General features: G+C 44.7%; 1 long non-coding RNA gene across 1 annotated transcript; it reads left to right on the top strand.

Annotated features, from left to right (window-relative positions):
• The first annotated feature begins 5,283 nt into the window (after nucleotides 1-5,283).
• Nucleotides 5,284-14,832, top strand: LOC148377844 (uncharacterized). Its single transcript, XR_015856391.1, has 6 exons — nucleotides 5,284-5,362; nucleotides 6,927-7,097; nucleotides 7,221-7,298; nucleotides 9,110-9,198; nucleotides 14,466-14,495; nucleotides 14,686-14,832. It is a non-coding gene; the product is annotated as an uncharacterized LOC148377844 (long non-coding RNA).
• The last annotated feature ends 1,879 nt before the right edge of the window (nucleotides 14,833-16,711 follow it).

Raw genomic sequence — 16,711 nt, 5'->3', positions numbered from 1 at the left:
CTACTGCGAGGCCGAGGGCGTGAGCGTACGTAAGGCGTCCCTCGCAACCCTAACCTTAACCCGAGGTCCCAGAACACCTTACATTGCTCCTTGCGCCTTTCCCCCGGACATCGTCATCAGTGATCTGATGAAGAAGCTGGACATCCTGGGCTATAACGCCGTAAGTGTATGTCGAACTCCTTATGTTCGCACTCCACGAGACTCGGCGGCTCAAATGTGACTTTTGGAAGGCTTTGCGCTGAAAGAAGCTTGTTGACGCTGTGCCTTTGGGCTCTTGCAGAATCTCACCAACGAGGAGCAGGTGGTCGTGATTCACGCCAGGACCCTTCTCACCCTAGCCGAGAAGGTAACGCGCACGTCCACGCACGCTCTCGCATTCTGCTTATGTGACAGCAGCCTTTCCTCAGTGGTTAGAATACATCAAAGTGACCAAGTCAGCACTTCAACAGAAGATGTTGGACATTGAAAGTGAGAAGGTAGACAGACACGCGACATCAGCCAAGGGGAACTCCGGCAATGTGCCCCAACAATTCTGACCTTGAGCTGTGCTAGGATATGTTCTGCAAGCAGAAGGGCTACCTGGATGAAGAGTTGGACTTCAGGAAGTGTTCCATGGACCAGGCTCATAAGGTAAGCCGCCCTCAAATCTCCCGCCGGACCACTGATGGACGAGGATTGCGGCCCAGAGGATCCTGGAGCTGGAGGCCATGTTGTACGAGGCGCTACCGCAGCGGGACTGCCCCGCCACGGACGGCGAAAAAGCCAGCCACGCTGGCGTGAATGACGTGCTGACGGCGGATCAGAGAGAAGAGCTTAGGAGCGCCGTGGACCAATGGAAGCGAGCCCTGATGTGCGAGTTGAGGGAGCGCGACGCTTGCATCCTCCAAGAGAGAATGGATCTGCTGCACAGCGCGCAACAGGTAAGGGCCCAAAGCCAGCCCGGCACTTACTTGCACGCTTACTGGCTTTTGAATGCCACTTTCCATTTGTCCGTCCTAGAGGAACAAAGAGCTGAAAGAATTCATCGAAGCTCAGAAGAGACAAATCAAACAATTGGAGGAGAAGTTTCTGTTTCTCTTTCTATTCTTCTCCTTGGCCTTCATTCTGTGGCCCTAACACCAGCTGGTGAGTGAGCTCCAGCGGCACCGCACTCGACACCTCCGATACACTGCCAGCCGGTCTCAGACGTTGGCAGACGCTCCGATGCCAACGTATACCCCCCGCCACGGTGACAGAGGCACCGCGTCACACCGGCGCTCATCCAATCAGAAGGCAGGAAAAGCAAATTCACATGCAGGGCACTTTTGAACCAGAAGAGAGCGCCACAAAAAACGGTTGTTGCCCCAAACGCGCACTAAAAAGGGTCAGAATAACAAGAGTCCCACTGGCCAGCCGGGGCCACCCGTCCAGCTGTTTCTTCAGGGGGGAAAAAAATTGGAGTCACCGGTGAGTACATTTTGCATTTAGCTCTGCTTTTCTGCTTCTGTCTTCAAGTGTGTGGCATCCTGCGATCAAAGATTCAGCCAACCCCAAAGCGGTTGACCTCAACGTCCCACCACCATGCCTACCAGAGCAGGTGACGTGATGCTTTGGACATCCTTCCGTCTCAGATGCCCAAAAGTACTCTTTGCCACATCTGCGGCAATACGGTGTCTTTTCAAAGGTGCAAATAAATCCAGCGTGGGCGGAACACGCACGTCTTCGGTTTTTCCCGCTTTGTTTGTGTGACAGCTGTTGTGAAAATTTTATACAAATAAAGTTGTATAGTACAGGTTTGGCCAAGCCGCAACTCCCGAACCGCATGCGGCTCTTTTATGTTCATATCAACATTTGTGTGTGTGTGTGTGTGTGGGGGGGGGGGGGGGGGAGGGGGGGTTGTGCGTGTTGGCTTCACTTGAGTTCAATTTGGTATTTTGGTCAAAAGCGCATGTGGTGAAATTCCACAAAGTAGGATGGGCAAACACATTTCTTTAAACTATGAGTGTCAATTGGGCTCTCGAAATGGCAGGGAAAAGATGCACAGCAAAACGAAAATACGTAGATGAACACAGGACGTTTTAATCAGAGTGGGAAAGTTTCTATTTTTTGTTGAACGTGATGGCAAACCATTCTGCCTGATATGTCAGACCTCAGCGCATTTCAAAGATTCAAATCTTCAGCGCCATGCACTTCAGCTCACTCCATGCTAACATTGATCAGGCGTCGAACCCGCATCATCATGCTTAAGAGGTGGCCATGCTAACCAGTGCGCCATTATGTCAACGCATAATAACTAAGTCTACTGGTCAAAACAGCGGTTACTATATGACGTCGCTACGTCGTGGTCACGTGACGCAGACAAGACGTCAATGGACGTGGGCAGAGTTAACTTGTTTAAAAGGGAGTAGGCAGAAGAAATATTTAATTTATTTAAATCTATTTTGAGTGCACACCATTATGCCAATGCATAACAACTGTAAATCTACTAAACAAAACAGCGGTTGCTATATGACATCTGCCACGTCGTGGTCACGTGACATACGTGACGTCGATGGGCGTAACTTTCGCCGGAATTCAAATCCGCGGGGAGAGTTAACTTGTTTAAAAGAGAGTGGGCAGAAGAATTATTTAATTTATTTAAATCTATTTGGTGTGTGCGCCATTATGTCAATGCATAACAACTGTAAGTCTACTAAACAAAACAGCGGTTGCTATATGAGTCTGCCACGTCGTGGTCACGTGACGCGGACGTGACGTCGACGCCTACTTTACATCCCACCGATCACAGGACCCCCTCGGCTGCATAACCGTGCCCCCTTCCCAACCAATCGGATTTGCTATACGCGAAAACGACGCCAATGGAAAGAGCTTCCGCCCAAATTTAAATCCGTGGGCGTGGCTCGCAGCAGGAAGTAGGAAAATGGCGGCGATGTTGACAAAGACACAGCGGATGGTAACATACGACTAACAAGAGAAATAGTTTTATTTTCTGCTTGCAACTGGACCGTCCAGAGCGTACACGGTAAGTACAACTCATCGTTTTTAAAAAGAAGTACTTTTGTTGCCCTGAAAAGCGAGTGAGCGTGGCGTTTGTGGGGGACGTCGAATTTCGACGATTCTTTCTGGTCAACGGTTGTAAATGATTGTGTTGATTAAAAAAGAAAACTTGATGTAACTCTACTTTTAACTGCCGTTTCAGATAGATTTGGAATTGCATCACATCCAATTTTGCCTAGAGCGTACACGGTAAGTAACACTCGTTGTGTTTAAGGAGATTTACGTTTGTAATAGCAGAAGTGTAGCCGCGTTGCGTTGTACGTGTGAATGTTGGTCCGGGCGAAATGTTAATGTTTAATTTCATTCCTTTAGGTTCCACGGTGTTTGTTGGCTGCAAGTTTTCCACTGCAAGAAGAGGCTCATATCATTGACCAGGAGCGAGCTACAATGGTGAGTAGCCATAACATTTATGTTAAACACTTCCTATTTCATGTCTAACAGTACTTGATTTAACAAATAACCATAAATAAATACAGTGTGGGCACTGAAGTTAACATATGTGATTATACTGCCTAATCTGTCACCGAGTAGATTGTTGCAAAGTAATATAAGATCCAAAGTTGTAATTCAGAATAGTTTTCAAAAGAAGGCCATTAGAATTATATACAAGTCTGATTACCCTGAACAAGCTATTAATTAAATCACAAATTCTTCAATTCAAAGATTTGGTAGATTATCAGACAAATAATGTCTAACAGTAATTGATTTAACACATCACGATAAGTAGATTGAGTGTGGGCACTCTCAAGTTAACATATGTGATTATACTGCCTAATCTGTTACAGAGTATGTTGTTGCCAAGTAATGTAGAATAGATCCAAAGTAGTAATCCAGAATAGTTTTGAAGAGGCCATTAGAATGATAAACAAATCTGATTACCTTGAACATAATAACAAGCTAAGTGTTTAATATGTCCTATGAAGTCAAAATTGGGCACCATCATGTGGTGAAATTTGGAATTGCATCACATCCAATTTTGCCTGGGAACAAACAGATTACATAAATCTTAGTTTTGAATAAGCCACTCCTTCTCAAACAAGTAAACTCTGCCCATTTTGCGCAGTAGATGTTCTGTTAATATCTAGTATTTATACAAAGTCATAATTTAAATTGCTTTCAACCTTCATTCATCGGTTCAACCAACATTACTCGCTCTTATTACCAACTTGTATTGATTTAACTAAGCGTTTAATACTTCCTATCAGGTCTCAAATCGAGATTTGGCAAAATACAATTTCAGCAAATCCAATTTTGCCAGGGAACAAAAATAGATTAAATAAACTAAATAAGTCCTCTTCCCATTAAATAAATCAGAAAAGTCTGTCTTGTAACCAGTCCTCTTCAAACAAGTAAAGTCTGCCCATTTTGTGCCGTAGATTTTGTGTCTATGCCTAGTATTTAAACAAAATCATAATTTAAACGACTTCTTTCCTTCATTCACTTTGGAAATTTGGAATTGCAGCAAATCGAATTTTGGCAGGGAACAAAAATAGATCAATTAAACTAAATAAGTCTTCTTCCCATTAAATAAATTAAAAAAGTCTGTCTTGTAACCAGTCCTTTTCAAACAAGTAAAGTCTGCCCATTTTGTGCCGTCGATTTTGTGTTAATGCCTAGTATTTATACAAAATCATAATTTAAAGGACTTCATTCCTTCATTCACTTTGGAAATTTGGAATTGCAGCACATCAAATTTTGCCTGGGAAGAAAAGTAGATTAAATAAATTTAATAAGTCTTACTACTTCCCATTAAATAAATTAAATACGTCTTACTTGTTCCCACTCCTTTTCAAAACAGTAGTTTAAAACGAGGGCCCTTCACTCAATCTTTAACCTCAACCCCGCACGTTGTGTTGTATCTGTGAATGTTGGTTGTGGCCAAATGATAGTTTTCTTTCATTCGTTTAGGTTCCAAGAAAACTTGATGTAACTCTACTTTTAACTGCCGTTTCAGATAAGCGGGTATTACGTCGCAGTCAAATGCCGCGGATATGACGTAATTGCCCGAACCTCCGCCAAAATTCAAATCTGTTGGCGCGATGGCCGTGAGCCACTGAGCAGCGACGATTATCAACAGAAATATCTTTATTTTCTGCTTGCAACTGGACCGTCTAGAGCGTACACGGTAAGTAACACTCATTGTGTTTAAGGAGATTTACGTTTGTAATAGCAGAAGTGTAGCCGCGTTGCGTTGTACGTGTGAAAATTGGTCGAGGCGAAATGTTAATGTTTAATTTCATTCCTTTAGGTTCCACGGTGTTTGTTGGCTGCAAGTTTTCCACTGCAAGAAGAGGCTCGTATCATTGATCAGGAGCGAGCTACAATGGTGAGTAGCCATAACATTTATGTTAAACACTTCCTATTTCATGTCTAACAGTACTTGATTTAACAAATAACCATAAATAAATACAGTGTGGGCACTGAAGTTAACATATGTGATTATACTGCCTAATCTGTCACGGAGTAGATTGTTGCAAAGTAATATAAGATCCAAAGTTGTAATTCAGAATAGTTTTCAAAAGAAGGCCATTAGAATTATATACAAGTCTGAGTACCCTGAACAAGCTATTAATTAAATCACAAATTCTTCAATTCAAAGATTTGGTAGATTATCAGACAAATAATGTCTAACAGTAATTGATTTAACACATCACGATAAGTAGATTGAGTGTGGGCACTCTCAAGTTAACATATGTGATTATACTGCCTAATCTGTTACAGAGTATGTTGTTGCCAAGTAATGTAGAATAGATCCAAAGTAGTAATCCAGAATAGTTTTGAAGAGGCCATTAGAATGATAAACAAATCTGATTACCTTGAACATAATAACAAGCTAAGTGTTTAATATGTCCTATGAAGTCAAAATTGGGCACCATCATGTGGTGAAATTTGGAATTGCATCACATCCAATTTTGCCTGGGAACAAACAGATTACATAAATCTTAGTTTTGAATAAGCCACTCCTTCTCAAACAAGTAAACTCTGCCCATTTTGCGCAGTAGATGTTCTGTTAATATCTAGTATTTATACAAAGTCATAATTTAAATTGCTTTCAACCTTCATTCATCGGTTCAACCAACATTACTCGCTCTTATTACCAACTTGTATTGATTTAACTAAGCGTTTAATACTTCCTATCAGGTCTCAAATCGAGATTTGGCAAAATACAATTTCAGCAAATCCAATTTTGCCAGGGAACAAAAATAGATTAAATAAACTAAATAAGTCCTCTTCCCATTAAATAAATCAGAAAAGTCTGTCTTGTAACCAGTCCTCTTCAAACAAGTAAAGTCTGCCCATTTTGTGCCGTAGATTTTGTGTCTATGCCTAGTATTTAAACAAAACCATAATTTAAACGACTTCTTTCCTTCATTCACTTTGGAAATTTGGAATTGCAGCAAATCGAATTTTGGCAGGGAACAAAAATAGATCAATTAAACTAAATAAGTCTTCTTCCCATTAAATAAATTAAAAAAGTCTGTCTTGTAACCAGTCCTTTTCAAACAAGTAAAGTCTGCCCATTTTGTGCCGTCGATTTTGTGTTAATGCCTAGTATTTATACAAAATCATAATTTAAAGGACTTCATTCCTTCATTCACTGTGGAAATTTGGAATTGCAGCACATCAAATTTTGCCTGGGAAGAAAAGTAGATTAAATAAATTTAATAAGTCTTACTACTTCCCATTAAATAAATTAAATACGTCTTACTTGTTCCCACTCCTTTTCAAAACAGTAGTTTAAAACGAGGGCCCTTCACTCAATCTTTAACCCCAACCCCGCACGTTGTGTTGTATCTGTGAATGTTGGTTGTGGCCAAATGATAGTTTTCTTTCATTCGTTTAGGTTCCAAGAAAACTTGATGTAACTCTACTTTTAACTGCCGTTTCAGATAAGCGGGTATTACGTCGCAGTCATGTGCCGTGGATATGACGTAATTGCCCGAACCTCCGCCAAAATTCAAATCTGTTGGCGCGATGGCCGTGAGCCACTGAGCAGCGACAATTATCAACAGAAATATCTTTATTTTCTGCTTGCAACTGGACCGTCTAGAGCGTACACGGTAAGTAACACTCATTGTGTTTAAGGAGATTTACGTTTGTAATAGCAGAAGTGTAGCCGCGTTGCGTTGTACGTGTGAAAATTGGTCGAGGCGAAATGTTAATGTTTAATTTCATTCCTTTAGGTTCCACGGTGTTTGTTGGCTGCAAGTTTTCCACTGCAAGAAGAGGCTCGTATCATTGACCAGGAGCGAGCTACAATGGTGAGTAGCCATAACATTTATGTTAAACACTTCCTATTTCATGTCTAACAGTACTTGATTTAACAAATAACCATAAATAAATACAGTGTGGGCACTGAAGTTAACATATGTGATTATACTGCCTAATCTGTCACGGAGTAGATTGTTGCAAAGTAATATAAGATCCAAAGTTGTAATTCAGAATAGTTTTCAAAAGAAGGCCATTAGAATTATATACAAGTCTGATTACCCTTAACATAACAACAAGCTATTAATTAAATCACAAATTCTTCAATTCAAAGATTTGGTAGATTATCAGACAAATAATGTCTAACAGTAATTGATTTAACACATCACGATAAGTAGATTGAGTGTGGGCACTCTCAAGTTAACAAATATGATTATACTGCCTAATCTGTTACAGAGTATGTTGTTGCCAAGTAATGTAGAATAGATCCAAAGTAGTAATCCAGAATAGTTTTGAAGAGGCCATTAGAATAATAAACAAATCTGATTACCTTGAACATAATAACAAGCTAAGTGTTTAATATGTCCTATGAAGTCAAAATTGGGCACCATCATGTGGTGAAATTTGGAATTGCATCACATCCAATTTTGCCTGGGAACAAACAGATTAAATAAATCTTAGTTTTGAACAAGCCACTCCTTCTCAAACAAGTAAACTCTGCCCATTTCGCGCAGTAGATGTTCTGTTAATATCTAGTATTTATACAAAGTCATAATTTAAATTGCTTTCAACCTTCATTCATCGGTTCAACCAACATTACTCGCTCTTATTACCAACTTGTATTGATTTAACTAAGCGTTTAATACTTCCTATCAGGTCTCAAGGCAAGATTTGGCAAAATACAATTTCAGCAAATCCAATTTTGCCAGGGAACAAAAATAGATTAAATAAACTAAATAAGTCTTCTTCCCATTAAATAAATCAGAAAAGTCTGTCTTGTAACCAGTCCTCTTCAAACAAGTAAAGTCTGCCCATTTTGTGCCGTAGATTTTGTGTCTATGCCTAGTATTTAAACAAAATCATAATTTAAACGACTTCTTTCCTTCATTCACTTTGGAAATTTGGAATTGCAGCAAATCGAATTTTGCCAGGGAACAAAAATAGATCAATTAAACTAAATAAGTCTTCTTCCCATTAAATAAATTAAAAAAGTCTGTCTTGTAACCAGTCCTTTTCAAACAAGTAAAGTCTGCCCATTTTGTGCCGTCGATTTTGTGTTAATGCCTAGTATTTATACAAAATCATAATTTAAAGGACTTCATTCCTTCATTCACTTTGGAAATTTGGAATTGCAGCACATCAAATTTTGCCTGGGAAGAAAAGTAGATTAAATAAATTTAATAAGTCTTACTACTTCCCATTAAATAAATTAAATACGTCTTACTTGTTCCCACTCCTTTACAAAAAAGTAGTTTAAAACGAGGTCCCTTCACTCAACCTTTAACCCTATTTATTCACCTTCTAGGCTAAGTGTTAAAGGCTAAGTGTTAAAGGCTAAGTGTTAAAGGCTAAGTGTTAGAGGCTAAGTGCCAGAGGCTAGGCGCCAGAGGCGAGTTTTTGTGGGCTGAAGTTTTAGTGGGGTTAGTGTGAATACAATCCAAAAGAATACAACAGAATACAATACAATAGAATATAATACATTAAATAAATTAAATACGTCTTACTTGTTCCCAATCCTTTTCAAAAAAGTAGTTTAAAACGAGGGCCCTTCACTCAACCTTTAACCTCAACCCCGCACGTCACATTGTGTTGTATCTGTGAATGTTGGTTGTGGCCAAATGATAGTTTTCTTTCATTCGTTTAGGTTCCACGGTGTTTGTTGGCTATGTTTTCCACTGTCAGAAGGATGAAAATACAAAGTACAACGCTTGGACGTGGGCGAAGACGTCACCGGTGAGTCCTTCCTTCCTATTTATTTACCTTCTAGATGCTAGAGGCTAAGTGTTAGAGGCTAAGTGTTAGAGGCTAAGTGTTAAACACAATACGAACAACACAACGATACTGCACTGAACAACACGATACCGCACTGAGAAACACGATACCGCACTGAACAACACGATACCGCACTGAACAACACCATGCCGCACTGAACACCATGCCGCACTGAACAACACCATCCCGCACTGAACAACACCATGCCGCACTAAACAACACCATGCCGCACTGAACAACACCATGCCTCACTGAACGACACCATGCCGCACTGAAAGACACCATGCCGCACTGAACGACACCATGCCGCACTGAAAGACACCATCCCGCACTGAACACCATGCCGCACTGAACAACACCATCCTGCACTGAACAACACCATCCCGCACTGAACAACACCATGCCGCACTGAACAACATTATGCCGCACTGAACATTATGCCGCACTGAACAACACCATGCCGCACTGAACAACACCATGCCGCACTGAACAACATTATGCCGCACTGAACAACACCATGCCGCACTGAACAACACCATGCCGCACTGAACAACACCATGCCGCACTGAACAACATTATGCCGCACTGAACAACACCATGCCGCACTGAACAACACCATCCTGCACTGAACAACACCATTCCGCATTGAACACCATGCCGCACTGAACAACACCATCCCGCACTGAACAACACCATCCCGCACTGAACAACACCATGCCGCACTGAACAACATTATGCCGCACTGAACAACATTATGCCGCACTGAACAACACCATGCCGCACTGAACAACACCATGCCGCACTGAACAACACCATGCCGCACTGAACAACATTATAACGCACTGAACAACACCATCCCGCACTGAACAACACCATGCCGCACTAAACAACATTATGCCGCACTGAACAACATTATGCCGAAATGAACAACACCATGCCGCACTGAACAACACCATGCCGCACTGAACAACACCATCCTGCACTGAACAACACCATCCCGCACTGAACAACACCATGCCGCACTGAACAACACCATGCCGCACTGAACAACACCATGCCGCACTGAACAACACCATGCCGCAATGAACAACACCATCCCGCACTGAACAACATTATGCCGCACTGAACAACATTATGCCGCACTGAACAACATTATGCCGCACTGAACAACATTATGCCGCACTGAACAACATTATGCCGCACTGAACAACACCATGCCGCACTGAACAACACCATGCCGCACTGAACAACACCATGCCGCACTGAACAACACCATGCCGCACTGAACAACACGATCCCGCATTGAACAACACCATGCCGCACTGAACAACACCATCCTGCACTGAACAACACCATCCCGCAATGAACAACACCATGCCGCACTGAACAACATTATGGCGCACTGAACAACATTATGCCGCACTGAACAACACCATGCCGCACTGAACAACACCATGCCGCACTGAACAACACCATGCCGCAATGAACAACACCATCCCGCACTGAACAACACCATGCCGCACTGAGCAACACCATGCCGCACTGAACAACACCATCCCGCACTGAACAACACCATGCCGCACTGAACAACACCATTCCGCACTGAACAACACCATGCCGCACTGAACAACATTACGCTGCACTGAACAACACCATGCCGCACTGAACAACATTATAACGCACTGAACAACACCATCCCGCACTGAACAACACCATGCCGCACTGAACAACACCATCCCGCACTGAACAACACCATGCCGCACTGAACAACACCATTCCGCACTGAACAACACCATGCCGCACTGAACAACATTACGCTGCACTGAACAACACCATGCCGCACTGAACAACATTATAACGCACTGAACAACACCATCCCGCACTGAACAACACCATGCCGCACTGAACAACATTATGCCGCACTGAACAACACCATGCCGCACTGAACAACACCATCCTGCACTGAACAACACCATTCCGCATTGAACACCATGCCGCACTGAACAACACCATCCCGCACTGAACAACACCATCCCGCACTGAACAACACCATGCCGCACTGAACAACATTATGCCGCACTGAACAACATTATGCCGCACTGAACAACACCATAACGCACTGAACAACACCATGCCGCACTGAACAACACCATGCCGCACTGAACAACATTATAACGCACTGAACAACACCATCCCGCACTGAACAACACCATGCCGCACTGAGCAACACCATGCCGCACTGAACAACACCATGCCGCACTGAACAACACCATTCCGCACTGAACAACACCATGCCGCACTGAACAACATTACGCTGCACTGAACAACACCATGCCGCACTGAACAACACCATGCCGCACTGAACAACACCATGCCGCATTGAACAACACCATGCCGCATTGAACAACACCATGCCGCACTGAACAACACCATCCTGCACTGAACAACACCATGCCGCATTGAACAACACCATGCCGCACTGAACAACACCATCCTGCACTGAACAACACCATCCCGCACTGAACAACACCATCCCGCATTGAACAACACCATCCTGCACTGAACAACACCATGCCGCACTGAACAACACCATGCCGCACTGAACAACACCATTCCGCACTGAACAACACCATGCCGCACTGAACAACACCATCCTGCACTGAACAACACCATCCCGCACTGAACAACACCATGCCGCATTGAACAACACCATCCTGCACTGAACAACACCATCCTGCACTGAACAACACCATGCCGCACTGAACAACACCATGCCGCACTGAACAACACCATGCCGCACTGAACAACACCATGCCGCACTGAACAACATTATGCCGCACTGAACAACATTATGTCGCACTGAACAACACCATGCCGCACTGAACAACACCATGCCGCACTGAACAACATTATGCCGCACTGAAAAACACCATGCCGCACTGAACAACACCATCCCGCACTGAACAACACCATGCCGCATTGAACAACACCATGCCGCACTGAACAACACCATGCTGCACTGAACAACATTATGCTGCACTGAACAACACGATCCTGCATTGAACAACACCATGCCGCACTGAACAACACCATCCTGCACTGAACAACACCATCCTGCACTGAACAACACCACCCCGCACTGAACAACACGATCCCGCATTGAACAACACCATCCCGCACTGAACAACACCATGCCGCACTGAACAACACCATGCCGCACTGAACAACACCATGCCGCACTGAACAACACCATGCCGCACTGAACAACACCATGCCGCACTGAACAACACCATGCCGCACTGAACAACATTATGCCGCACTGAACAACACCATGCCGCACTGAACAACACCATCCCGCACTGAACAACACCATGCCGCATTGAACAACACCATGCCGCACTGAACAACACCATCCTGCACTGAACAACACCATCCCGCACTAAACAACACCATGCCGCACTGAACAACATTATGGCGCACTGGACAACATTATGCCGCACTGAACAACACCATGCCGCACTGAACAACACCATGCCGCACTGAACAACACCATGCCGCACTGAACAACACCATGCCGCACTGAACAACATTATGCCGCACTGAACAACACCATGCCGCACTGAACAACACCATGCCGCACTGAACAACACGATCCCGCATTGAACAACACGATCCTGCACTGAACAACACCATGCCGCACTGAACAACACCATGCCGCACTGAACAACACCATTCCGCACTGAACAACACCATGCCGCACTGAACAACACCATCCTGCACTGAACAACACCATCCCGCACTGAACAACACCATGCCGCATTAAACAACACCATGCCGCACTGAACAACACCATCCTGCACTGAACAACACCATGCCGCACTGAACAACACCATGCCGCACTGAACAACACCATGCCGCACTGAACAACATTATGCCGCACTGAACAACATTATGCCGCACTAAACAACATTATGTCGCACTGAACAACACCATGCCGCACTGAACAACACCATGCTGCACTGAACAACATTATGCCGCACTGAACAACACGATCCCGCATTGAACAACACCATCCCGCAGTGAACAACACCATGCCGCATTGAACAACACCATGCCGCACTGAACAACACCATGCTGCACTGAACAACATTATGCTGCACTGAACAACACGATCCTGCATTGAACAACACCATGCCGCACTGAACAACACCATCCTGCACTGAACAACACCATGCCGCACTGAACAACACCATGCCGCACTGAACAACATTATGCCGCACTGAACAACACCATGCCGCACTGAACAACACCATGCCGCACTGAACAACACCATGCCGCACTGAACAACACCATGCCGCAATGAACAACACCATCCCGCACTGAACAACACCATGCCGCATTGAACAACACCATGCCGCACTGAACAACACCATCCCGCACTGAACAACACCACCCCGCACTGAACAACACGATCCCGCATTGAACAACACCATCCCGGACTGAACAACACCATGCCGCACTGAACAACACCATTCCGCACTGAACAACACCATGCCGCACTGAACAACACCATGCCGCACTGAACAACACCATGCCGCACTGAACAACACCATGCCGCACTGAACAACACCATCCCGCACTGAACAACACCATGCCGCATTGAACAACACCATGCCGCACTGAACAACACCATCCTGCACTGAACAACACCATCCCGCACTGAACAACACCATGCCGCACTGAACAACATTATGGCGCACTGAACAACATTATGCCGCACTGAACAACACCATGCCGCACTGAACAACACCATGCCGCACTGAACAACACCATGCCGCACTGAACAACATTATGCCGCACTGAACAACATTATGCCGCACTGAACAACACCATGCCGCACTGAACAACACCATGCCGCACTGAACAACACCATGCCGCACTGAACAACACGACGTCGCACTGAACAACACGACGCCGCACAGAACAACACGACGCCGCACAGAATAACACAATACCGCACAGAACAACACAATACCGCACAAACAGTTTTAGATAATATTACGTCGCAGTCATGTGACGCGGACATGACGTCAATAGGCGGAACTCACGGCAAAATTATAATCCGTGGGCGTGGCTTGCAACAGGAAGTAGGAAAGCGGCAGTTCTGGCAAACAAGACACAGCGGTTAGTAACACGATGACTAACAAGGCAAATATTTTTGTTTTCAGCTTGCAACTTGACCGTCTAGAGCGTACAAGGTAATTACAACTGTTTTTTTTTAGCCCTGAAAAGCGAGGGAGTGTGGCGTTTGGGAGGAATGTCGAACTCGGCGTCTGCTTCCAGCCACAGACGCCAAATTTCGACGATTATTTCGACTGGTCAACGGTTGTAAATTATTGCGTTGACTAAAAACTTTATTTAACTCTACTCTTAACTTTGCCGTTTCAGATATGCGGGTATTACACCGCGGAAATGACGTCAATAGGCTGAACTCTCGCCAAAATTCAAATCTGTGGGCGCAATGGCCTTGAGCGAGACACCGGATACAAACACGACGATTATCAACAGAAATATCTTTATTTTCTGCTTGCAAGTGGACCGTCTAGAGCGTACACGGTAAGTACAACTCATTGTGTTTAAAAAGATTTACGTTTGTGTAGTTTGCGTTGCGTTGTATCTGTGAATGTTGGTTGAGGCTAAATGTTAATGTTTAATTTCATTCCTTTAGGTTCCACGGTGTTTGTTGGCTGTATGTTTTCCACTGCAAGAAGAGGCTCGTATCATTGACCAGCAGGAGCTACAATGGTGAGTACCCCTTTCGTCTTCCATTTATGTTAAACACTTCCTATTTCATGTCTAACAGTACTCGATTTAACAAATAACCATAAATAAATACAGTGTGGGCAGTCACGTTAACATATGTGATTATCCTGCCTAATATGTTTATCACAAATATGTCACTAATCACTAATATGTTTATTTGTTTATCACAACACCTTTGGACCTTCAGCAATCGATTATTTCCCTTCATCTACATAGAGACAGAACGATGGTGTCTTAAACATCTCATTCATTTCACCAAATAACTTCACGCAGGTGGATAACGGCCGTCTCGGTCACGCTATGTTGCGTGATGCAGTTTTGAAGAACCAAATGCATTTATTCAATGAATAAGTCAAGCTAGTTCTATGTTTATGATGTTGTAAGTTACGGTACCGATTGAAGTTGAGTTCGAAGCCAGTGGAAAACAGCGCTGCGTTTGTGCTCTCCAGGTACAAATGTTGTGATCTCTGACTGACGACCGGGCGAGACTCGAGTAAGAGATGTCCAAACGAGCTCCGGCAGGGCGGGCCAAGGCGGAGCGAACGGACGCCCTTCAGGCCGCCAATGACGAGCTGAGAACCAAACTGATGGACGTCCAGTTAGAACTTCAGCAGGAGAAGAACAAGGTGAAAACCTCAACAGACAGACACTGCCTGCCTCCCTGCCTGCCTCCCTGCCTGCCTCCCTGCCTGCCTCCCTCCCTCCCAGTTTTCCCGATGTAGATTAGACATGCGTGTGCCATGACTGTGTCAGCCTACATCAACAAATGCACCGAGGACGTCAGCACCACTAAGAATATCATCACCCGGGGCAACCAACGACCCTGGATGACTGAGGAGGTACGTCAAACGCTACGAGCGCGGAACTCTGCCTTCAAGTCTGGCGACAAGGAGACACTGAGGACAGCGAGAGCCAACTTGAACCGTGCCATCAGGATAGCGAAGCGAGACCGCAGTCGAAAATTTCAGGATCGTTTCCACGACGTCAAAAACATCAGGAGTATGTGGCAAGGCATACGGGCGATTACAGACTACAACTCACCCTCCCCCCCCCCCGGTGGGTGTAGTTGATGCTGACTTTCTAAATGGTCTAAATAACTTCTTTGGGAGGTTCGAGGCACTAAACGGCACTCCAGCAGTTAAAACTGTCCCCCATCAGGAAGAGGAGGTACTCTGCCTTGACTCCGCCGATGTGTTGAAGACCCTGAGGAGAGTCAACCCCTGTAAGGCCCCTGGCCCCGACAACATTCCTGGGCGTGTGTTCAGGGAATGTGCAAGTCATCTGGCTGGGGTCATCACAGACATTTTTAACACCTCGCTGGGCCAAGCCACAGTGCCGGCGTGCTTTAAGACTGCCTCCATCATTCCGGTGCCGAAGAAACCTCAAATCACCTCATTTAATGATTACCGGCCTGTTGCACTGACTCCGGTTATGATGAAGTGCTTCGAAAGGCTGCTTAAAGGTCACATCGTTTCCAGACTCCCCCTATTATTTGACCCGTTCCAGTTTGCCGACCGGCAAAACCGCTCCACTCAGGACGCCATCTCCTCCGTTCTTCACCTGAGCCTGGCTCACCTGGAGGAGAAGAACACCCATGTGCGGAGGCTGTTCCTGGACTTCAGCTCAGCGTTTAACACCATCATCCCACAGC

Source organism: Syngnathus floridae, unplaced genomic scaffold (assembly GCF_059516105.1).
Source record: "Syngnathus floridae isolate MCC-2025c unplaced genomic scaffold, RoL_Sflo_1.0 HiC_scaffold_81, whole genome shotgun sequence".
In the NCBI taxonomy this organism is placed as follows: domain Eukaryota; kingdom Metazoa; phylum Chordata; class Actinopteri; order Syngnathiformes; family Syngnathidae; genus Syngnathus; species Syngnathus floridae.
This window is presented reverse-complemented; position numbering and strand designations above follow the sequence as displayed.